A 26,654-nucleotide genomic window follows, 5' to 3' on the forward strand; every position below is an offset into this window, starting at 1 on the left:
TGGTTCTTTGGTTCTTCCCTGGGGGCTCAGTGTTAGACTCCGATGCAGCAAAGCAGGTTCACTGAATCCCTTCGACCATCACATTGAAGATGAAACACAGATATTGCATCGGGAATCAATACAAAATTCACAATACCGATTTATATTGACGAGAGTAACGTTTCAGGTAGGCTGCTTTTTGGCTCTTCCCTGAGGGATCAGTGTTAGACTCCGATGCAGCAAAGCAGGTTTACTGTATCCCTTCGACGATCATATTGAAGATGAAACACAGAAATTGCATCTGGAATCAATACAAAATTCACAATACCCATTTATATTGACGAGAGTAACGTTTCGGGCAGTCTGGTTCTTTGGTTCTTCCCTGGGGGCTCAGTGTTAGACTCCGATGCAGCAAAGCAGGTTCACTGAATCCCTTCGACCATCACATTGACGATGAAACACAGAAATTACATCGGGAATCAATACAAAATTTACGATGCCGATTTATATTGACGAGAGTACGTTTCGGGTAGGCTGTTTTTTGGCTCTTCCCTGGGGGCTCATTGTTAGACTCCGATGCAGCAAAGCAGGTTTACTGTATCCCTTCGACGATCATATTGAAGATGAAACACAGAAATTGCATTGGGAATCAATACAAAATTTACAATGCCGATTTATATTGACGAGAGTAACGTTTCGGGTAGGCTGTTTTTTGCCTCTTCCCTGAGGGATCAGTGTTAGACTCCGATGCACCACAGCTGGTTTACTGTATCCCTCCGACTATCATATTGAAGATAAAACACAGAAATTGCATCGGGAATCAATACAAAATTTACAATGCCGATTTATATTGACGAGAGTAACGTTTCGGGTAGGCTGTTTTTTGGCTCTTCCCTGGGCGCTCAGTGTTAGACTCCGATGCAGCAAAGCAGGTTCACTGAATCCCTTCGACCATCACATTGACGATGAAACACAGAAATTACATCGGGAATCAATACAAAATTTACAATGCCGACTTATATTGACGAGAGTAACGTTTCGGGTAGGCTGTTTTTTGGCTCTTCCCTAAGGGATCAGTGTTAAACTCCGATGCTGCAAAGCACGTTTACTGTATCCCTTCGACGATCATATTGAAGATGAAACACAGAAATTGCATCGGGAATCAATACAAAATTCACAATACCGATTTATATTGACGACAGTAACGTTTCGGGCAGTCTGGTTCTTTGGTTCTTCCCTGGGGGTTCAGTGTTAGACTCCGATGCAGCAAAGCAGGTTCACTGAAACCCTTCGACCATCACATTGACGATGAAACACAGAAATTACATCGGGAATCAATACAAAATTTACAATGCCGATATATATTGAGGAGAGTAACGTTTCGGGTAGGCTGTTTTTTGGTTCTTCCCTGAGGGGTCAATGTTAGACTCCGATGCACCACAGCAGGTTTACTGTATCCCTTCGATGATCGTATTGAAGTTGAAACACAGAAATTGCATCGGGAATCAATACAAAATTCACAATACCGATTTATATTGACGAGAGTAACGTTTCGGGCAGTCTGGTTCTTTGGTTGTTCCCTGGGGGCTCAGTGTTAGACTCCGATGCAGCAAAGCAAGTTCACTGAATCCCTTCGACCATCACATTGACGATGAAACGCAGAAATTACATCGGGAATCAATAGAAAATTTACAATGCCGTTTTATATTGACGAGAGTAACGTTTCGGGGAGGCTGTTTTTGGCTCTTCCCTGAGGGATCAGTGTTAGACTCCGATGCAGCAAAGCAGGTTTACTGTATCCCTTCGAAGATCATATTGAAGATGAAACACAGAAATTGCATCGGGAATCAATACAAAATTTACAATGCCGATTTATATTGACGAGAGTAACGTTTCGGGTAGGCTGTTTTTTGGCTCTTCCCTGAGGGATCAGTGTTAGACTCCGATGCAGCAAAGCAGGTTTACTGTATCTCTTCGACGATCATATTGAAGATGAAACACAGAAATTGCATCGGGAATCAATACCAAATTCACAATACCGATTTATATTGACGAGAGTAACGTTTCGGGTAGGCTGCTTTTTGGCTCTTCCCTGAGGGATCAGTGTTAGACTCCGACGCAGCAAAGCAGGTTTACTGTATCCCTTCGACGATCATATTGAAGATGAAACACAGAAACTGCATCGGGAAGCAATAGAAAATTCACAATACCGATTTATATTGACGAGAGTAATGTTTCGGGCAGTCTGGTTCTTTGGTTCTTCCCTGGGGGCTCAGTGTTACACTCCGATGCAGCAAAGCAGGTTTACTGTATCCCTTCGACGAGCATGTTGAAGATAAAACACAGAAATTGCATCGGGAATCAATACAAAATTTACAATTCCGATTTATATTGACGAGGGAAACGTTTCGGGTAGGTTGTTTTTTGGCTCTTCCCTGAGGGATCAGTGTTAGACTCCGATGTAGCAAATCAGGTTTACTGTATCCCTTCGACGATCATATTGAAGATGAAACACAGAAATTGCATCGGGAATCAATACAAAATTCACAATACCGATTTATATTGACGAGAGTAACGTTTCGGGTAGGCTGCTTTTTGGCTATCCCTGAGGGATGAGTGTTAGACTCCGATGCAGCAAAGCAGGTTTACTGTATCCCTTCGACGATCATATTGAAGATGAAACTCAGAAATTGCATCGGGAAGCAATACAAAATTCACAATACTGATTTATATTGACGAGATTAACGTTTCGGGCAGTCTGGTTCTTTGGTTCGTCCCTGGGGGCTCAGTGTTAGACTCCGATGCAGCAAAGCAGGTTCACTGAATCCCTTCGACCATCACATTGACGATGAAACACAGAAATTACATCGGGATTCAATACAAAATTTACAATGCCGATTTATATTGACGAGAGTAACGTTTCGGGTAGGCTGCTTTTTGACTCTTCCCTGAGGGATCAGTGTTACACTCCGATGCACCACAGCAGGTTTACTGTATCCCTTCGACGATCATATTGAAGATGAAACACAGAAAGTGCATCGGGATTCAATACAAAATTCACAATACCGATTTATATTGACGAGAGTAACGTTTCGGGCAGTCTGGTTCTTTGGTTCTTCCCTGGGGGCTCAGTGTTAGACTCCGATGCAGCAAAGCAGCTTTACAGTATCCCTTCGACCATCACATTGACGATGAAACACAGAAATTACATCGGGAATCAATACAAAATTTACAATGCCGATTTATATTGACGAGAGTAACGTTTCGGGCAGTCTGGTTCTTTGGTTCTTCCCTGGGGCCTCAGTGTTAGACTCCGATGCAGCAAAGCAGGTTCACTGAATCCCTTCGACCATCACATTAACGATGAAACACAGAAATTACATCGGGATTCAATACAAAATTCACAATACCGATTTATATTGACGAGAGTAACGTTTCGGGCAGTCTGGTTCTTTGGTTCTTCCCTGGGGGCTCAGTGTTAGACTCCGATGCAGCAAAGCAGCTTTACAGTATCCCTTCGACCATCACATTGACGATGAAACACAGAAATTACATCGGGAATCAATACAAAATTTACAATGCCGATTTATATTGACGAGAGTAACGTTTCGGGCAGTCTGGTTCTTTGGTTCTTCCCTGGGGCCTCAGTGTTAGACTCCGATGCAGCAAAGCAGGTTCACTGAATCCCTTCGACCATCACATTAACGATGAAACACAGAAATTACATCGGGAATCAATACAAAATTTACCATGCCGATTTATACTGGCGAGAGTAACGTTTCGGGTAGGCTGTTCTTTGGCTCTTCCCTGAGGGATCAGTGTTAGACTCCGATGTAGCAAAGCAGGTTTACTGTATCCCTTCGACGATCATATTGAAGATGAAACACAGAAATTGCATCGGGAATCAATACAAAATTCACAATACCGATTTATATTGACGAGAGTAACGTTTCGGGTAGGCTGCTTTTTGGCTATCCCTGAGGGATGAGTGTTAGACTCCGATGCAGCAAAGCAGGTTTACTGTATCCCTTCGACGATCATATTGAAGATGAAACTCAGAAATTGCATCGGGAAGCAATACAAAATTCACAATACCGATTTATATTGACGAGATTAACGTTTCGGGCAGTCTGGTTCTTTGGTTCGTCCCTGGGGGCTCAGTGTTAGACTCCGATGCAGCAAAGCAGGTTCACTGAATCCCTTCGACCATCACATTGACGATGAAACACAGAAATTACATCGGGATTCAATACAAAATTTACAATGCCGATTTATATTGACGAGAGTAACGTTTCGGGCAGTCTGGTTCTTTGGTTCTTCCCTGGGGGCTCAGTGTTAGACTCCGATGCAGCAAAGCAGCTTTACAGTATCCCTTCGACCATCACATTGACGATGAAACACAGAAATTACATCGGGAATCAATACAAAAATTACAATGTTGATTTATATTGACGAGAGTAACGTTTCGGGCAGTCTAGTTCTTTGGTTCTTCCCTGGGGCCTCAGTGTTAGACTCCGATGCAGCAAAGCAGGTTCACTGAATCCCTTCGACCATCACATTAACGATGAAACACAGAAATTACATCGGGATTCAATACAAAATTCACAATACCGATTTATATTGACGAGAGTAACGTTTCGGGCAGTCTGGTTCTTTGGTTCTTCCCTGGGGGCTCAGTGTTAGACTCCGATGCAGCAAAGCAGCTTTACAGTATCCCTTCGACCATCACATTGACGATGAAACACAGAAATTACATCGGGAATCAATACAAAATTTACAATGCCGATTTATATTGACGAGAGTAACGTTTCGGGCAGTCTGGTTCTTTGGTTCTTCCCTGGGGCCTCAGTGTTAGACTCCGATGCAGCAAAGCAGGTTCACTGAATCCCTTCGACCATCACATTAACGATGAAACACAGAAATTACATCGGGAATCAATACAAAATTTACCATGCCGATTTATACTGGCGAGAGTAACGTTTCGGGTAGGCTGTTCTTTGGCTCTTCCCTGAGGGATCAGTGTTAGACTCCGATGTAGCAAAGCAGGTTTACTGTATCCCTTCGACGATCATATTGAAGATGAAACACAGAAATTGCATCGGGAATCAATACAAAATTCACAATACCGATTTATATTGACGAGAGTAACGTTTCGGGTAGGCTGCTTTTTGGCTATCCCTGAGGGATGAGTGTTAGACTCCGATGCAGCAAAGCAGGTTTACTGTATCCCTTCGACGAGCATGTTGAAGATAAAACACAGAAATTGCATCGGGAATCAATACAAAATTTACAATTCCGATTTATATTGACGAGGGAAACGTTTCGGGTAGGTTGTTTTTTGTCTCTTCCCTGAGGGATCAGTGTTAGACTCCGATGTAGCAAAGCAGGTTTACTGTATCCCTTCGACGATCATATTGAAGATGAAACACAGAAATTGCATCGGGAATCAATACAAAATTCACAATACCGATTTATATTGACGAGAGTAACGTTTCGGGTAGGCTGCTTTTTGGCTATCCCTGAGGGATGAGTGTTAGACTCCGATGCAGCAAAGCAGGTTTACTGTATCCCTTCGACGATCATATTGAAGATGAAACTCAGAAATTGCATCGGGAAGCAATACAAAATTCACAATACCGATTTATATTGACGAGAGTAATGTTTCGGGCAGTCTGGTTCTTTGGTTCTTCCCTGGGGGCTCAGTGTTACACTCCGATGCAGCAAAGCAGGTTTACTGTATCCCTTCGACGAGCATGTTGAAGATAAAACACAGAAATTGCATCGGGAATCAATACAAAATTTACAATTCCGATTTATATTGACGAGGGAAACGTTTCGGGTAGGTTGTTTTTTGGCTCTTCCCTGAGGGATCAGTGTTAGACTCCGATGTAGCAAATCAGGTTTACTGTATCCCTTCGACGATCATATTGAAGATGAAACACAGAAATTGCATCGGGAATCAATACAAAATTCACAATACCGATTTATATTGACGAGAGTAACGTTTCGGGTAGGCTGCTTTTTGGCTATCCCTGAGGGATGAGTGTTAGACTCCGATGCAGCAAAGCAGGTTTACTGTATCCCTTCGACGATCATATTGAAGATGAAACTCAGAAATTGCATCGGGAAGCAATACAAAATTCACAATACTGATTTATATTGACGAGATTAACGTTTCGGGCAGTCTGGTTCTTTGGTTCGTCCCTGGGGGCTCAGTGTTAGACTCCGATGCAGCAAAGCAGGTTCACTGAATCCCTTCGACCATCACATTGACGATGAAACACAGAAATTACATCGGGATTCAATACAAAATTTACAATGCCGATTTATATTGACGAGAGTAACGTTTCGGGTAGGCTGCTTTTTGACTCTTCCCTGAGGGATCAGTGTTACACTCCGATGCACCACAGCAGGTTTACTGTATCCCTTCGACGATCATATTGAAGATGAAACACAGAAAGTGCATCGGGATTCAATACAAAATTCACAATACCGATTTATATTGACGAGAGTAACGTTTCGGGCAGTCTGGTTCTTTGGTTCTTCCCTGGGGGCTCAGTGTTAGACTCCGATGCAGCAAAGCAGCTTTACAGTATCCCTTCGACCATCACATTGACGATGAAACACAGAAATTACATCGGGAATCAATACAAAATTTACAATGCCGATTTATATTGACGAGAGTAACGTTTCGGGCAGTCTGGTTCTTTGGTTCTTCCCTGGGGCCTCAGTGTTAGACTCCGATGCAGCAAAGCAGGTTCACTGAATCCCTTCGACCATCACATTAACGATGAAACACAGAAATTACATCGGGATTCAATACAAAATTCACAATACCGATTTATATTGACGAGAGTAACGTTTCGGGCAGTCTGGTTCTTTGGTTCTTCCCTGGGGGCTCAGTGTTAGACTCCGATGCAGCAAAGCAGCTTTACAGTATCCCTTCGACCATCACATTGACGATGAAACACAGAAATTACATCGGGAATCAATACAAAATTTACAATGCCGATTTATATTGACGAGAGTAACGTTTCGGGCAGTCTGGTTCTTTGGTTCTTCCCTGGGGCCTCAGTGTTAGACTCCGATGCAGCAAAGCAGGTTCACTGAATCCCTTCGACCATCACATTAACGATGAAACACAGAAATTACATCGGGAATCAATACAAAATTTACCATGCCGATTTATACTGGCGAGAGTAACGTTTCGGGTAGGCTGTTCTTTGGCTCTTCCCTGAGGGATCAGTGTTAGACTCCGATGTAGCAAAGCAGGTTTACTGTATCCCTTCGACGATCATATTGAAGATGAAACACAGAAATTGCATCGGGAATCAATACAAAATTCACAATACCGATTTATATTGACGAGAGTAACGTTTCGGGTAGGCTGCTTTTTGGCTATCCCTGAGGGATGAGTGTTAGACTCCGATGCAGCAAAGCAGGTTTACTGTATCCCTTCGACGATCATATTGAAGATGAAACTCAGAAATTGCATCGGGAAGCAATACAAAATTCACAATACCGATTTATATTGACGAGATTAACGTTTCGGGCAGTCTGGTTCTTTGGTTCGTCCCTGGGGGCTCAGTGTTAGACTCCGATGCAGCAAAGCAGGTTCACTGAATCCCTTCGACCATCACATTGACGATGAAACACAGAAATTACATCGGGATTCAATACAAAATTTACAATGCCGATTTATATTGACGAGAGTAACGTTTCGGGCAGTCTGGTTCTTTGGTTCTTCCCTGGGGGCTCAGTGTTAGACTCCGATGCAGCAAAGCAGCTTTACAGTATCCCTTCGACCATCACATTGACGATGAAACACAGAAATTACATCGGGAATCAATACAAAAATTACAATGTTGATTTATATTGACGAGAGTAACGTTTCGGGCAGTCTAGTTCTTTGGTTCTTCCCTGGGGCCTCAGTGTTAGACTCCGATGCAGCAAAGCAGGTTCACTGAATCCCTTCGACCATCACATTAACGATGAAACACAGAAATTACATCGGGATTCAATACAAAATTCACAATACCGATTTATATTGACGAGAGTAACGTTTCGGGCAGTCTGGTTCTTTGGTTCTTCCCTGGGGGCTCAGTGTTAGACTCCGATGCAGCAAAGCAGCTTTACAGTATCCCTTCGACCATCACATTGACGATGAAACACAGAAATTACATCGGGAATCAATACAAAATTTACAATGCCGATTTATATTGACGAGAGTAACGTTTCGGGCAGTCTGGTTCTTTGGTTCTTCCCTGGGGCCTCAGTGTTAGACTCCGATGCAGCAAAGCAGGTTCACTGAATCCCTTCGACCATCACATTAACGATGAAACACAGAAATTACATCGGGAATCAATACAAAATTTACCATGCCGATTTATACTGGCGAGAGTAACGTTTCGGGTAGGCTGTTCTTTGGCTCTTCCCTGAGGGATCAGTGTTAGACTCCGATGTAGCAAAGCAGGTTTACTGTATCCCTTCGACGATCATATTGAAGATGAAACACAGAAATTGCATCGGGAATCAATACAAAATTCACAATACCGATTTATATTGACGAGAGTAACGTTTCGGGTAGGCTGCTTTTTGGCTATCCCTGAGGGATGAGTGTTAGACTCCGATGCAGCAAAGCAGGTTTACTGTATCCCTTCGACGAGCATGTTGAAGATAAAACACAGAAATTGCATCGGGAATCAATACAAAATTTACAATTCCGATTTATATTGACGAGGGAAACGTTTCGGGTAGGTTGTTTTTTGTCTCTTCCCTGAGGGATCAGTGTTAGACTCCGATGTAGCAAAGCAGGTTTACTGTATCCCTTCGACGATCATATTGAAGATGAAACACAGAAATTGCATCGGGAATCAATACAAAATTCACAATACCGATTTATATTGACGAGAGTAACGTTTCGGGTAGGCTGCTTTTTGGCTATCCCTGAGGGATGAGTGTTAGACTCCGATGCAGCAAAGCAGGTTTACTGTATCCCTTCGACGATCATATTGAAGATGAAACTCAGAAATTGCATCGGGAAGCAATACAAAATTCACAATACCGATTTATATTGACGAGATTAACGTTTCGGGCAGTCTGGTTCTTTGGTTCGTCCCTGGGGGCTCAGTGTTAGACTCCGATGCAGCAAAGCAGGTTCACTGAATCCCTTCGACCATCACATTGACGATGAAACACAGAAATTACATCGGGATTCAATACAAAATTTACAATGCCGATTTATATTGACGAGAGTAACGTTTCGGGTAGGCTGCTTTTTGACTCTTCCCTGAGGGATCAGTGTTACACTCCGATGCACCACAGCAGGTTTACTGTATCCCTTCGACGATCATATTGAAGATGAAACACAGAAAGTGCATCGGGATTCAATACAAAATTCATAATACCGATTTATATTGACGAGAGTAACGTTTCGGGCAGTCTGGTTCTTTGGTTCTTCCCTGGGGGCTCAGTGTTAGACTCCGATGCAGCAAAGCAGCTTTACAGTATCCCTTCGACCATCACATTGACGATGAAACACAGAAATTACATCGGGAATCAATACAAAATTTACAATGCCGATTTATATTGACGAGAGTAACGTTTCGGGCAGTCTGGTTCTTTGGTTCTTCCCTGGGGCCTCAGTGTTAGACTCCGATGCAGCAAAGCAGGTTCACTGAATCCCTTCGACCATCACATTAACGATGAAACACAGAAATTACATCGGGATTCAATACAAAATTCACAATACCGATTTATATTGACGAGAGTAACGTTTCGGGCAGTCTGGTTCTTTGGTTCTTCCCTGGGGGCTCAGTGTTAGACTCCGATGCAGCAAAGCAGCTTTACAGTATCCCTTCGACCATCACATTGACGATGAAACACAGAAATTACATCGGGAATCAATACAAAATTTACAATGCCGATTTATATTGACGAGAGTAACGTTTCGGGCAGTCTGGTTCTTTGGTTCTTCCCTGGGGCCTCAGTGTTAGACTCCGATGCAGCAAAGCAGGTTCACTGAATCCCTTCGACCATCACATTAACGATGAAACACAGAAATTACATCGGGAATCAATACAAAATTTACCATGCCGATTTATACTGGCGAGAGTAACGTTTCGGGTAGGCTGTTCTTTGCTCTTCCCTGAGGGATCAGTGTTAGACTCCGATGCACCACAGCAGGTTTACTGTATCCCTTCGACGATCATATTGAAGATGAAACACAGAAATTGCATCGGGAATCAATACAAAATTCACAATACCGATTTATATTGACGAGAGTAACGTTTCGGGCAGTCTGGTTCTTTGGTTCATCCCTGGGGATTCAGTGTTAGACTCCGATGCAGCAAAGCAGGTTCACTGAATCCCTTCGACCATCACATTGACGATGAAACACAGAAATTACATCGGGAATCAATACAAAATTTACAATGCCGATTTATATTGACGAGAGTAACGTTTCGGGTAGGCCGTTTTTTGACTCTTCCCTGAGGGATTAGTGTTGGACTCCGATGCAGCAAAGCAGGTTTACTGTAACCCTTCGACGATCATATTGAAGATGAAACACAGAAATTGCATCGGGAATCAATACAAAATTCACAATACCGATTTATATTGACGAGAGTAACGTTTCAGGTAGGCTGCTTTTTGGCTCTTCCCTGAGGGATCAGTGTTAGACTCCGATGCAGCAAAGCAGGTTTTCTGTATCCCTTCGACGATCATATTGAAGATGAAACACAGAAATTGCATCTGGAATCAATACAAAATTCACAATACCGATTTATATTGACAAGAGTAACGTTTCGGGCAGTCTGGTTCTTTGGTTCTTCCCTGGGGGCTCAGTGTTAGACTCCGATGCAGCAATGCAGGTTCACTGAATCCCTTCGACCATCACATTGACGATGAAACACAGAAATTACATCGGGAATCAATACAAATTTTACGATGCCGATTTATTTTGACGAGAGTACGTTTCGGGTAGGCTGTTTTTTGGCTATTCCCTGGGGGCTCATTGTTAGACTCCGATGCAGCAAAGCAGGTTTACTGTATCCCTTCGACGATCATATTGAAGATGAAACACAGAAATTGCATTGGGAATGAATACAAAATTTACAATGCCGATTTGTATTGACGAGAGTAACGTTTCGGGTAGGCTGTTTTTTGGCTCTTCCCTGAGGGATCAGTGTTAGACTCCGATGCACCACAGCAGCTTTACTGTATCCCTCCGACTATCATATTGAAGATAAAACACAGAAATTGCATCGGGAATCAATACAAAATTTACAATGCCGATTTATATTGACGAGAGTAACGTTTCGGGTAGGCTGTTTTTTGGCTCTTCCCTGGGGGCTCAGTGTTAGACTCCGATGCAGCAAAGCAGGTTCACTGAATCCCTTCGACCATCACATTGACGATGAAACACAGAAATTACATCGGGAATCAATACAAAATTTACAATGCCGACTTATATTGACGAGAGTAACGTTTCGGGTAGGCTGTTTTTTGGCTCTTCCCTGAGGGATCAGTGTTAAACTCCGATGCTGCAAAGCACGTTTACTGTATCCCTTCGACGATCATATTGAAGATGAAACACAGAAATTGCATCGGGAATCAATACAAAATTCACAATACCGATTTATATTGACGACAGTAACGTTTCGGGCAGTCTGGTTCTTTGGTTCTTCCCTGGGGGCTCAGTGTTAGACTCCGATGCAGCAAAGCAGGTTCACTGAATCCCTTCGACCATCACATTGACGATGAAACATAGAAATTACATCGGGAATCAATACAAAATTCACAATACCGATTTATATTGAGGAGAGTAACGTTTCGGGTAGGCTGTTTTTTGGTTCTTCCCTGAGGGCTCATTGTTAGACTCCGATGCAGCAAAGCAGGTTTACTGTATCCCTTCGACGATCATATTGAAGATGAAACACAGAAATTGCATTGGGAATCAATACAAAATTTACAATGCCGATTTATATTGAGGAGAGTAACGTTTCGGGTAGGCTGTTTTTTGGTTCTTCCCTGAGGGATCAATGTTAGACTCCGATGCACCACAGCAGGTTTACTGTATCCCTTCGATGATCGTATTGAAGATGAAACACAGAAATTGCATCGGGAATCAATACAAAATTCATAATACCGATTTATATTGACGAGAGTAACGTTTCGGGTAGGCTGCTTTTTGGCTCTTCCCTGAGGGATCAGTGTTAGACTCCGATGCAGCAAAGCAGGTTTACTGTATCCCTTCGACGATCATATTGAAGATGAAACACAGAAATTGCATCGGGAATCAATACAAAATTCACAATACCGATTTATATTGACGAGAGTAACGTTTCGGGCAGTCTTGTTCTTAGGTTCTTCCCTGGGGGCACAGTGTGAGACTCCGATGCAGCAAAGCAGGTTTACAGTATCCCTTCGACCATCACATTGACGATGAAACACAGAAATTACATCGGGAATCAATCCAAAATTTACAATGCCGATTTATATTGACGAGAGTAACGTTTCGGGCAGTCTGGTTCTTTGGTTCTTCCCTGGGGCGTCAGTGTTAGACTCCGATGCAGCAAAGCAGGTTCACTGAATCCCTTCAACCATCACATTGACGATGAAACACAGAAATTACATCGGGAATCAATACAAAATTTACAATGCCGATTTATATTGACGAGAGTAACGTTTCGGGTAGGCTGTTTTTTGGCTCTTCCCTGAGGGATCAGTGTTAGACTCCGATGCACCACAGCAGGTTTACTGTATCCCTTCGACGATCGTATTGAAGATGAAACACAGAAATTGCATCGGGAATCAGTACAAAATTCACAATACCGATTTATATTGACGAGAGAAACGTTTCGGGCAGTCTGGTTCTTTGGTTCTTCCCTGGGGGCTCAGTGTTAGACTCCGATGCAGCAAAGCAGGTTCACTGAATCCCTTCGACCATCACATTGACGATGAAACACAGAAATTACATCGGGAATCAATACAAAATTTACAATGCCGATTTATATTGAGGAGAGTAACGTTTCGGGTAGGCTGTTTTTGGCTCTTCCCTGAGGGATCAGTGTTAGACTCCGATGCACCACAGCAGGTTTACTGTATCCCTTCTACGATCATATTGAAGATGAAACACAGAAATTACATCGGGAATCAATACAAAAGTCACAATACCGATTTATATTGACGAGAGTAACGTTTCGGGTAGGCCGTTTTTTGGCTCTTCCCTGAGGGATAAGTGATGGACTCCGATGCAGCAAAGCAGGTTTACTGTATCCCTTCGACGATCATATTGAAGATGAAACACAGAAATTGCATCGGGAATCAATACAAAATTCACAATACCGATTTATATTGACGAGAGTAACGTTTCGGGCAGTCTGGTTCTTTGGTTCTTCCCTGGGGGCTCAGTGTTAGACTCCGATGCAGCAAAGCAGGTTCACTGAATCCCTTCGACCATCACATTGACGATGAAACACAGAAATTACATCGGGAATCAATACAAAATTTACGATGCCGATTTATATTGACGAGAGTACGTTTCGGGTAGGCTGTTTTTTGGCTCTTCCTTGGGGGCTCATTGTTAGACTCCGATGCAGCAAAGCAGGTTTACTGTATCCCTTCGACGATCATATTGAAGATGAAACACAGAAATTGCATTGGGAATCAATACAAAATTTACAATGCCGATTTATATTGACGAGAGTAACGTTTCGGGTAGGCTGTTTTTTGGCTCTTCCCTGAGGGATCAGTGTTAGACTCCGATGCACCACAGCAGGTTTACTGTATCCCTTCGACTATCATATTGAAGATGAAACACAGAAATTGCATCGGGAATCAATACAAAATTTACAATGCCGATTTATATTGACGAGAGTAACGTTTCGGGTAGGCTGTTTTTTGGCTCTTCCCTGGGGGCTCAGTGTTAGACTCCGATGCAGCAAAGCAGGTTCACTGAATCCCTTCGACCATCACATTGACGATGAAACACAGAAATTACATCGGGAATCAATACAAAATTTACAATGCCGACTTATATTGACGAGAGTAACGTTTCGGGTAGCCTGTTTTTGGCTCTTCCCTGAGGGATCAGTGTTAAACTCCGATGCTGCAAAGCACGTTTACTGTATCCCTTCGACGATCATATTGAAGATGAAACACAGAAATTGCATCGGGAATCAATACAAAATTCACAATACCGATTTATATTGACGACAGTAACGTTTCGGGCAGTCTGGTTCTTTGGTTCTTCCCTGGGGGCTCAGTGTTAGACTCCGATGCAGCAAAGCAGGTTACTGAATCCCTTCGACCATCACATTGACGATGAAACACAGAAATTACATCGGGAATCAATACAAAATTTACAATGCCGATTTATATTGAGGAGAGTAACGTTTCGGGTAGGCTGTTTTTTGGTTCTTCGCTGAGGGATCAATGTTAGACTCCGATGCACCACAGCAGGTTTACTGTATCCCTTCGATGATCGTATTGAAGATGAAACACAGAAATTGCATCGGGAATCAATACAAAATTCACAATACCGATTTATATTGACGAGAGTAACGTTTCGGGTAGGCTGCTTTTTGGCTCTTCCCTGAGGGATCAGTGTTAGACTCCGATGCAGCAAAGCAGGTTTACTGTATCCCTTCGCCGATCATATTGAAGATGAAACACAGAAATTGCATCGGGAATCAATACAAAATTCACAATACCGATTTATATTGACGAGAGTAACGTTTCGGGCAGTCTGGTTCTTTGGTTCTTCCCTGGGGGCACAGTGTGAGACTCCGATGCAGCAAAGCAGGTTTACAGTATCCCTTCGACCATCACATTGACGATGAAACACAGAAATTACATCGGGAATCAATACAAAATTTACAATGCCGATTTATATTGACGAGAGTAACGTTTCGGGCAGTCTGGTTCTTTGGTTCTTCCCTGGGGGCTCAGTGTTAGACTCCGATGCAGCAAAGCAGGTTCACTGAATCCCTTCGACCATCACATTGACGATGAAACACAGAAATTACATCGGGAATCAATACAAAATTTACAATGCCGACTTATATTGACGAGAGTAACGTTTCGGGTAGCCTGTTTTTTGGCTCTTCCCTGAGGGATCAGTGTTAAACTCCGATGCTGCAAAGCACGTTTACTGTATCCCTTCGACGATCATATTGAAGATGAAACACAGAAATTGCATCGGGAATCAATACAAAATTCACAATACCGATTTATATTGACGACAGTAACGTTTCGGGCAGTCTGGTTCTTTGGTTCTTCCCTGGGGGCTCAGTGTTAGACTCCGATGCAGCAAAGCAGGTTACTGAATCCCTTCGACCATCACATTGACGATGAAACACAGAAATTACATCGGGAATCAATACAAAATTTACAATGCCGATTTATATTGAGGAGAGTAACGTTTCGGGTAGGCTGTTTTTTGGTTCTTCCCTGAGGGATCAATGTTAGACTCCGATGCACCACAGCAGGTTTACTGTATTCCTTCGACCATCACATTGACGATGAAACACAGAAATTACATCGGGAATCAATACAAAATTTACAATGCCGATATATATTGAGGAGAGTAACGTTTCGGGTAGGCTGTTTTTTGGTTCTTCCCTGAGGGGTCAATGTTAGACTCCGATGCACCACAGCAGGTTTACTGTATCCCTTCGATGATCGTATTGAAGTTGAAACACAGAAATTGCATCGGGAATCAATACAAAATTCACAATACCGATTTATATTGACGAGAGTAACGTTTCGGGCAGTCTGGTTCTTTGGTTGTTCCCTGGGGGCTCAGTGTTAGACTCCGATGCAGCAAAGCAAGTTCACTGAATCCCTTCGACCATCACATTGACGATGAAACGCAGAAATTACATCGGGAATCAATAGAAAATTTACAATGCCGTTTTATATTGACGAGAGTAACGTTTCGGGGAGGCTGTTTTTGGCTCTTCCCTGAGGGATCAGTGTTAGACTCCGATGCAGCAAAGCAGGTTTACTGTATCCCTTCGAAGATCATATTGAAGATGAAACACAGAAATTGCATCGGGAATCAATACAAAATTTACAATGCCGATTTATATTGACGAGAGTAACGTTTCGGGTAGGCTGTTTTTTGGCTCTTCCCTGAGGGATCAGTGTTAGACTCCGATGCAGCAAAGCAGGTTTACTGTATCTCTTCGACGATCATATTGAAGATGAAACACAGAAATTGCATCGGGAATCAATACCAAATTCACAATACCGATTTATATTGACGAGAGTAACGTTTCGGGTAGGCTGCTTTTTGGCTCTTCCCTGAGGGATCAGTGTTAGACTCCGACGCAGCAAAGCAGGTTTACTGTATCCCTTCGACGATCATATTGAAGATGAAACACAGAAACTGCATCGGGAAGCAATAGAAAATTCACAATACCGATTTATATTGACGAGAGTAATGTTTCGGGCAGTCTGGTTCTTTGGTTCTTCCCTGGGGGCTCAGTGTTACACTCCGATGCAGCAAAGCAGGTTTACTGTATCCCTTCGACGAGCATGTTGAAGATAAAACACAGAAATTGCATCGGGAATCAATACAAAATTTACAATTCCGATTTATATTGACGAGGGAAACGTTTCGGGTAGGTTGTTTTTTGGCTCTTCCCTGAGGGATCAGTGTTAGACTCCGATGTAGCAAATCAGGTTTACTGTATCCCTTCGACGATCATATTGAAGATGAAACACAGAAATTGCATCGGGAATCAATACAAAATTCACAATACCGATTTATATTGACGAGAGTAACGTTTCGGGTAGGCTGCTTTTTGGCTATCCCTGAGGGATGAGTGTTAGACTCCGATGCAGCAAAGCAGGTTTACTGTATCCCTTCGACGATCATATTGAAGATGAAACTCAGAAATTGCATCGGGAAGCAATACAAAATTCACAATACTGATTTATATTGACGAGATTAACGTTTCGGGCAGTCTGGTTCTTTGGTTCGTCCCTGGGGGCTCAGTGTTAGACTCCGATGCAGCAAAGCAGGTTCACTGAATCCCTTCGACCATCACATTGACGATGAAACACAGAAATTACATCGGGATTCAATACAAAATTTACAATGCCGATTTATATTGACGAGAGTAACGTTTCGGGTAGGCTGCTTTTTGACTCTTCCCTGAGGGATCAGTGTTACACTCCGATGCACCACAGCAGGTTTACTGTATCCCTTCGACGATCATATTGAAGATGAAACACAGAAAGTGCATCGGGATTCAATACAAAATTCACAATACCGATTTATATTGACGAGAGTAACGTTTCGGGCAGTCTGGTTCTTTGGTTCTTCCCTGGGGGCTCAGTGTTAGACTCCGATGCAGCAAAGCAGCTTTACAGTATCCCTTCGACCATCACATTGACGATGAAACACAGAAATTACATCGGGAATCAATACAAAATTTACAATGCCGATTTATATTGACGAGAGTAACGTTTCGGGCAGTCTGGTTCTTTGGTTCTTCCCTGGGGCCTCAGTGTTAGACTCCGATGCAGCAAAGCAGGTTCACTGAATCCCTTCGACCATCACATTAACGATGAAACACAGAAATTACATCGGGATTCAATACAAAATTCACAATACCGATTTATATTGACGAGAGTAACGTTTCGGGCAGTCTGGTTCTTTGGTTCTTCCCTGGGGGCTCAGTGTTAGACTCCGATGCAGCAAAGCAGCTTTACAGTATCCCTTCGACCATCACATTGACGATGAAACACAGAAATTACATCGGGAATCAATACAAAATTTACAATGCCGATTTATATTGACGAGAGTAACGTTTCGGGCAGTCTGGTTCTTTGGTTCTTCCCTGGGGCCTCAGTGTTAGACTCCGATGCAGCAAAGCAGGTTCACTGAATCCCTTCGACCATCACATTAACGATGAAACACAGAAATTACATCGGGAATCAATACAAAATTTACCATGCCGATTTATACTGGCGAGAGTAACGTTTCGGGTAGGCTGTTCTTTGGCTCTTCCCTGAGGGATCAGTGTTAGACTCCGATGTAGCAAAGCAGGTTTACTGTATCCCTTCGACGATCATATTGAAGATGAAACACAGAAATTGCATCGGGAATCAATACAAAATTCACAATACCGATTTATATTGACGAGAGTAACGTTTCGGGTAGGCTGCTTTTTGGCTATCCCTGAGGGATGAGTGTTAGACTCCGATGCAGCAAAGCAGGTTTACTGTATCCCTTCGACGATCATATTGAAGATGAAACTCAGAAATTGCATCGGGAAGCAATACAAAATTCACAATACCGATTTATATTGACGAGATTAACGTTTCGGGCAGTCTGGTTCTTTGGTTCGTCCCTGGGGGCTCAGTGTTAGACTCCGATGCAGCAAAGCAGGTTCACTGAATCCCTTCGACCATCACATTGACGATGAAACACAGAAATTACATCGGGATTCAATACAAAATTTACAATGCCGATTTATATTGACGAGAGTAACGTTTCGGGCAGTCTGGTTCTTTGGTTCTTCCCTGGGGGCTCAGTGTTAGACTCCGATGCAGCAAAGCAGCTTTACAGTATCCCTTCGACCATCACATTGACGATGAAACACAGAAATTACATCGGGAATCAATACAAAAATTACAATGTTGATTTATATTGACGAGAGTAACGTTTCGGGCAGTCTAGTTCTTTGGTTCTTCCCTGGGGCCTCAGTGTTAGACTCCGATGCAGCAAAGCAGGTTCACTGAATCCCTTCGACCATCACATTAACGATGAAACACAGAAATTACATCGGGATTCAATACAAAATTCACAATACCGATTTATATTGACGAGAGTAACGTTTCGGGCAGTCTGGTTCTTTGGTTCTTCCCTGGGGGCTCAGTGTTAGACTCCGATGCAGCAAAGCAGCTTTACAGTATCCCTTCGACCATCACATTGACGATGAAACACAGAAATTACATCGGGAATCAATACAAAATTTACAATGCCGATTTATATTGACGAGAGTAACGTTTCGGGCAGTCTGGTTCTTTGGTTCTTCCCTGGGGCCTCAGTGTTAGACTCCGATGCAGCAAAGCAGGTTCACTGAATCCCTTCGACCATCACATTAACGATGAAACACAGAAATTACATCGGGAATCAATACAAAATTTACCATGCCGATTTATACTGGCGAGAGTAACGTTTCGGGTAGGCTGTTCTTTGGCTCTTCCCTGAGGGATCAGTGTTAGACTCCGATGTAGCAAAGCAGGTTTACTGTATCCCTTCGACGATCATATTGAAGATGAAACACAGAAATTGCATCGGGAATCAATACAAAATTCACAATACCGATTTATATTGACGAGAGTAACGTTTCGGGTAGGCTGCTTTTTGGCTATCCCTGAGGGATGAGTGTTAGACTCCGATGCAGCAAAGCAGGTTTACTGTATCCCTTCGACGAGCATGTTGAAGATAAAACACAGAAATTGCATCGGGAATCAATACAAAATTTACAATTCCGATTTATATTGACGAGGGAAACGTTTCGGGTAGGTTGTTTTTTGTCTCTTCCCTGAGGGATCAGTGTTAGACTCCGATGTAGCAAAGCAGGTTTACTGTATCCCTTCGACGATCATATTGAAGATGAAACACAGAAATTGCATCGGGAATCAATACAAAATTCACAATACCGATTTATATTGACGAGAGTAACGTTTCGGGTAGGCTGCTTTTTGGCTATCCCTGAGGGATGAGTGTTAGACTCCGATGCAGCAAAGCAGGTTTACTGTATCCCTTCGACGATCATATTGAAGATGAAACTCAGAAATTGCATCGGGAAGCAATACAAAATTCACAATACCGATTTATATTGACGAGATTAACGTTTCGGGCAGTCTGGTTCTTTGGTTCGTCCCTGGGGGCTCAGTGTTAGACTCCGATGCAGCAAAGCAGGTTCACTGAATCCCTTCGACCATCACATTGACGATGAAACACAGAAATTACATCGGGATTCAATACAAAATTTACAATGCCGATTTATATTGACGAGAGTAACGTTTCGGGTAGGCTGCTTTTTGACTCTTCCCTGAGGGATCAGTGTTACACTCCGATGCACCACAGCAGGTTTACTGTATCCCTTCGACGATCATATTGAAGATGAAACACAGAAAGTGCATCGGGATTCAATACAAAATTCACAATACCGATTTATATTGACGAGAGTAACGTTTCGGGCAGTCTGGTTCTTTGGTTCTTCCCTGGGGGCTCAGTGTTAGACTCCGATGCAGCAAAGCAGCTTTACAGTATCCCTTCGACCATCACATTGACGATGAAACACAGAAATTACATCGGGAATCAATACAAAATTTACAATGCCGATTTATATTGACGAGAGTAACGTTTCGGGCAGTCTGGTTCTTTGGTTCTTCCCTGGGGCCTCAGTGTTAGACTCCGATGCAGCAAAGCAGGTTCACTGAATCCCTTCGACCATCACATTAACGATGAAACACAGAAATTACATCGGGATTCAATACAAAATTCACAATACCGATTTATATTGACGAGAGTAACGTTTCGGGCAGTCTGGTTCTTTGGTTCTTCCCTGGGGGCTCAGTGTTAGACTCCGATGCAGCAAAGCAGCTTTACAGTATCCCTTCGACCATCACATTGACGATGAAACACAGAAATTACATCGGGAATCAATACAAAATTTACAATGCCGATTTATATTGACGAGAGTAACGTTTCGGGCAGTCTGGTTCTTTGGTTCTTCCCTGGGGCCTCAGTGTTAGACTCCGATGCAGCAAAGCAGGTTCACTGAATCCCTTCGACCATCACATTAACGATGAAACACAGAAATTACATCGGGAATCAATACAAAATTTACCATGCCGATTTATACTGGCGAGAGTAACGTTTCGGGTAGGCTGTTCTTTGGCTCTTCCCTGAGGGATCAGTGTTAGACTCCGATGCACCACAGCAGGTTTACTGTATCCCTTCGACGATCATATTGAAGATGAAACACAGAAATTGCATCGGGAATCAATACAAAATTCACAATACCGATTTATATTGACGAGAGTAACGTTTCGGGCAGTCTGGTTCTTTGGTTCATCCCTGGGGATTCAGTGTTAGACTCCGATGCAGCAAAGCAGGTTCACTGAATCCCTTCGACCATCACATTGACGATGAAACACAGAAATTACATCGGGAATCAATACAAAATTTACAATGCCGATTTATATTGACGAGAGTAACGTTTCGGGTAGGCCGTTTTTTGACTCTTCCCTGAGGGATTAGTGTTGGACTCCGATGCAGCAAAGCAGGTTTACTGTAACCCTTCGACGATCATATTGAAGATGAAACACAGAAATTGCATCGGGAATCAATACAAAATTCACAATACCGATTTATATTGACGAGAGTAACGTTTCAGGTAGGCTGCTTTTTGGCTCTTCCCTGAGGGATCAGTGTTAGACTCCGATGCAGCAAAGCAGGTTTTCTGTATCCCTTCGACGATCATATTGAAGATGAAACACAGAAATTGCATCTGGAATCAATACAAAATTCACAATACCGATTTATATTGACAAGAGTAACGTTTCGGGCAGTCTGGTTCTTTGGTTCTTCCCTGGGGGCTCAGTGTTAGACTCCGATGCAGCAATGCAGGTTCACTGAATCCCTTCGACCATCACATTGACGATGAAACACAGAAATTACATCGGGAATCAATACAAATTTTACGATGCCGATTTATTTTGACGAGAGTACGTTTCGGGTAGGCTGTTTTTTGGCTATTCCCTGGGGGCTCATTGTTAGACTCCGATGCAGCAAAGCAGGTTTACTGTATCCCTTCGACGATCATATTGAAGATGAAACACAGAAATTGCATTGGGAATGAATACAAAATTTACAATGCCGATTTGTATTGACGAGAGTAACGTTTCGGGTAGGCTGTTTTTTGGCTCTTCCCTGAGGGATCAGTGTTAGACTCCGATGCACCACAGCAGCTTTACTGTATCCCTCCGACTATCATATTGAAGATAAAACACAGAAATTGCATCGGGAATCAATACAAAATTTACAATGCCGATTTATATTGACGAGAGTAACGTTTCGGGTAGGCTGTTTTTTGGCTCTTCCCTGGGGGCTCAGTGTTAGACTCCGATGCAGCAAAGCAGGTTCACTGAATCCCTTCGACCATCACATTGACGATGAAACACAGAAATTACATCGGGAATCAATACAAAATTTACAATGCCGACTTATATTGACGAGAGTAACGTTTCGGGTAGGCTGTTTTTTGGCTCTTCCCTGAGGGATCAGTGTTAAACTCCGATGCTGCAAAGCACGTTTACTGTATCCCTTCGACGATCATATTGAAGATGAAACACAGAAATTGCATCGGGAATCAATACAAAATTCACAATACCGATTTATATTGACGACAGTAACGTTTCGGGCAGTCTGGTTCTTTGGTTCTTCCCTGGGGGCTCAGTGTTAGACTCCGATGCAGCAAAGCAGGTTCACTGAATCCCTTCGACCATCACATTGACGATGAAACATAGAAATTACATCGGGAATCAATACAAAATTCACAATACCGATTTATATTGAGGAGAGTAACGTTTCGGGTAGGCTGTTTTTTGGTTCTTCCCTGAGGGCTCATTGTTAGACTCCGATGCAGCAAAGCAGGTTTACTGTATCCCTTCGACGATCATATTGAAGATGAAACACAGAAATTGCATTGGGAATCAATACAAAATTTACAATGCCGATTTATATTGAGGAGAGTAACGTTTCGGGTAGGCTGTTTTTTGGTTCTTCCCTGAGGGATCAATGTTAGACTCCGATGCACCACAGCAGGTTTACTGTATCCCTTCGATGATCGTATTGAAGATGAAACACAGAAATTGCATCGGGAATCAATACAAAATTCATAATACCGATTTATATTGACGAGAGTAACGTTTCGGGTAGGCTGCTTTTTGGCTCTTCCCTGAGGGATCAGTGTTAGACTCCGATGCAGCAAAGCAGGTTTACTGTATCCCTTCGACGATCATATTGAAGATGAAACACAGAAATTGCATCGGGAATCAATACAAAATTCACAATACCGATTTATATTGACGAGAGTAACGTTTCGGGCAGTCTTGTTCTTAGGTTCTTCCCTGGGGGCACAGTGTGAGACTCCGATGCAGCAAAGCAGGTTTACAGTATCCCTTCGACCATCACATTGACGATGAAACACAGAAATTACATCGGGAATCAATCCAAAATTTACAATGCCGATTTATATTGACGAGAGTAACGTTTCGGGCAGTCTGGTTCTTTGGTTCTTCCCTGGGGCGTCAGTGTTAGACTCCGATGCAGCAAAGCAGGTTCACTGAATCCCTTCAACCATCACATTGACGATGAAACACAGAAATTACATCGGGAATCAATACAAAATTTACAATGCCGATTTATATTGACGAGAGTAACGTTTCGGGTAGGCTGTTTTTTGGCTCTTCCCTGAGGGATCAGTGTTAGACTCCGATGCACCACAGCAGGTTTACTGTATCCCTTCGACGATCGTATTGAAGATGAAACACAGAAATTGCATCGGGAATCAGTACAAAATTCACAATACCGATTTATATTGACGAGAGAAACGTTTCGGGCAGTCTGGTTCTTTGGTTCTTCCCTGGGGGCTCAGTGTTAGACTCCGATGCAGCAAAGCAGGTTCACTGAATCCCTTCGACCATCACATTGACGATGAAACACAGAAATTACATCGGGAATCAATACAAAATTTACAATGCCGATTTATATTGAGGAGAGTAACGTTTCGGGTAGGCTGTTTTTGGCTCTTCCCTGAGGGATCAGTGTTAGACTCCGATGCACCACAGCAGGTTTATTGTATCCCTTCTACGATCATATTGAAGATGAAACACAGAAATTACATCGGGAATCAATACAAAAGTCACAATACCGATTTATATTGACGAGAGTAACGTTTCGGGTAGGCCGTTTTTTGGCTCTTCCCTGAGGGATAAGTGATGGACTCCGATGCAGCAAAGCAGGTTTACTGTATCCCTTCGACGATCATATTGAAGATGAAACACAGAAATTGCATCGGGAATCAATACAAAATTCACAATACCGATTTATATTGACGAGAGTAACGTTTCGGGCAGTCTGGTTCTTTGGTTCTTCCCTGGGGGCTCAGTGTTAGACTCCGATGCAGCAAAGCAGGTTCACTGAATCCCTTCGACCATCACATTGACGATGAAACACAGAAATTACATCGGGAATCAATACAAAATTTACGATGCCGATTTATATTGACGAGAGTACGTTTCGGGTAGGCTGTTTTTTGGCTCTTCCTTGGGGGCTCATTGTTAGACTCCGATGCAGCAAAGCAGGTTTACTGTATCCCTTCGACGATCATATTGAAGATGAAACACAGAAATTGCATTGGGAATCAATACAAAATTTACAATGCCGATTTATATTGACGAGAGTAACGTTTCGGGTAGGCTGTTTTTTGGCTCTTCCCTGAGGGATCAGTGTTAGACTCCGATGCACCACAGCAGGTTTACTGTATCCCTTCGACTATCATATTGAAGATGAAACACAGAAATTGCATCGGGAATCAATACAAAATTTACAATGCCGATTTATATTGACGAGAGTAACGTTTCGGGTAGGCTGTTTTTTGGCTCTTCCCTGGGGGCTCAGTGTTAGACTCCGATGCAGCAAAGCAGGTTCACTGAATCCCTTCGACCATCACATTGACGATGAAACACAGAAATTACATCGGGAATCAATACAAAATTTACAATGCCGACTTATATTGACGAGAGTAACGTTTCGGGTAGCCTGTTTTTGGCTCTTCCCTGAGGGATCAGTGTTAAACTCCGATGCTGCAAAGCACGTTTACTGTATCCCTTCGACGATCATATTGAAGATGAAACACAGAAATTGCATCGGGAATCAATACAAAATTCACAATACCGATTTATATTGACGACAGTAACGTTTCGGGCAGTCTGGTTCTTTGGTTCTTCCCTGGGGGCTCAGTGTTAGACTCCGATGCAGCAAAGCAGGTTACTGAATCCCTTCGACCATCACATTGACGATGAAACACAGAAATTACATCGGGAATCAATACAAAATTTACAATGCCGATTTATATTGAGGAGAGTAACGTTTCGGGTAGGCTGTTTTTTGGTTCTTCGCTGAGGGATCAATGTTAGACTCCGATGCACCACAGCAGGTTTACTGTATCCCTTCGATGATCGTATTGAAGATGAAACACAGAAATTGCATCGGGAATCAATACAAAATTCACAATACCGATTTATATTGACGAGAGTAACGTTTCGGGTAGGCTGCTTTTTGGCTCTTCCCTGAGGGATCAGTGTTAGACTCCGATGCAGCAAAGCAGGTTTACTGTATCCCTTCGCCGATCATATTGAAGATGAAACACAGAAATTGCATCGGGAATCAATACAAAATTCACAATACCGATTTATATTGACGAGAGTAACGTTTCGGGCAGTCTGGTTCTTTGGTTCTTCCCTGGGGGCACAGTGTGAGACTCCGATGCAGCAAAGCAGGTTTACAGTATCCCTTCGACCATCACATTGACGATGAAACACAGAAATTACATCGGGAATCAATACAAAATTTACAATGCCGATTTATATTGACGAGAGTAACGTTTCGGGCAGTCTGGTTCTTTGGTTCTTCCCTGGGGGCTCAGTGTTAGACTCCGATGCAGCAAAGCAGGTTCACTGAATCCCTTCGACCATCACATTGACGATGAAACACAGAAATTACATCGGGAATCAATACAAAATTTACAATGCCGACTTATATTGACGAGAGTAACGTTTCGGGTAGCCTGTTTTTTGGCTCTTCCCTGAGGGATCAGTGTTAAACTCCGATGCTGCAAAGCACGTTTACTGTATCCCTTCGACGATCATATTGAAGATGAAACACAGAAATTGCATCGGGAATCAATACAAAATTCACAATACCGATTTATATTGACGACAGTAACGTTTCGGGCAGTCTGGTTCTTTGGTTCTTCCCTGGGGGCTCAGTGTTAGACTCCGATGCAGCAAAGCAGGTTACTGAATCCCTTCGACCATCACATTGACGATGAAACACAGAAATTACATCGGGAATCAATACAAAATTTACAATGCCGATTTATATTGAGGAGAGTAACGTTTCGGGTAGGCTGTTTTTTGGTTCTTCCCTGAGGGATCAATGTTAGACTCCGATGCACCACAGCAGGTTTACTGTATCCCTTCGATGATCGTATTGAAGATGAAACACAGAAATTGCATCGGGAATCAATACAAAATTCACAATACCGATTTATATTGACGAGAGTAACGTTTCGGGTAGGCTGCTTTTTGGCTCTTCCCTGAGGGGTCAGTGTTAGACTCCGATGCAGCAAAGCAGGTTTACTGTATCCCTTCGACGATCATATTGAAGATGAAACACAGAAATTGCATCGGGAATCAATACAAAATTCACAATACCGATTTATATTGACGAGAGTAACGTTTCGGGCAGTCTGGTTCTTTGGTTCTTCCCTGGGGGCACAGTGTGAGACTCCGATGCAGCAAAGCAGGTTTACAGTATCCCTTCGACCATCACATTGACGATGAAACACAGAAATTAC

Source organism: Schistocerca cancellata, chromosome 10, assembly GCF_023864275.1.
Source record: "Schistocerca cancellata isolate TAMUIC-IGC-003103 chromosome 10, iqSchCanc2.1, whole genome shotgun sequence".
Taxonomy (NCBI): Eukaryota; Metazoa; Arthropoda; class Insecta; order Orthoptera; family Acrididae; genus Schistocerca; species Schistocerca cancellata.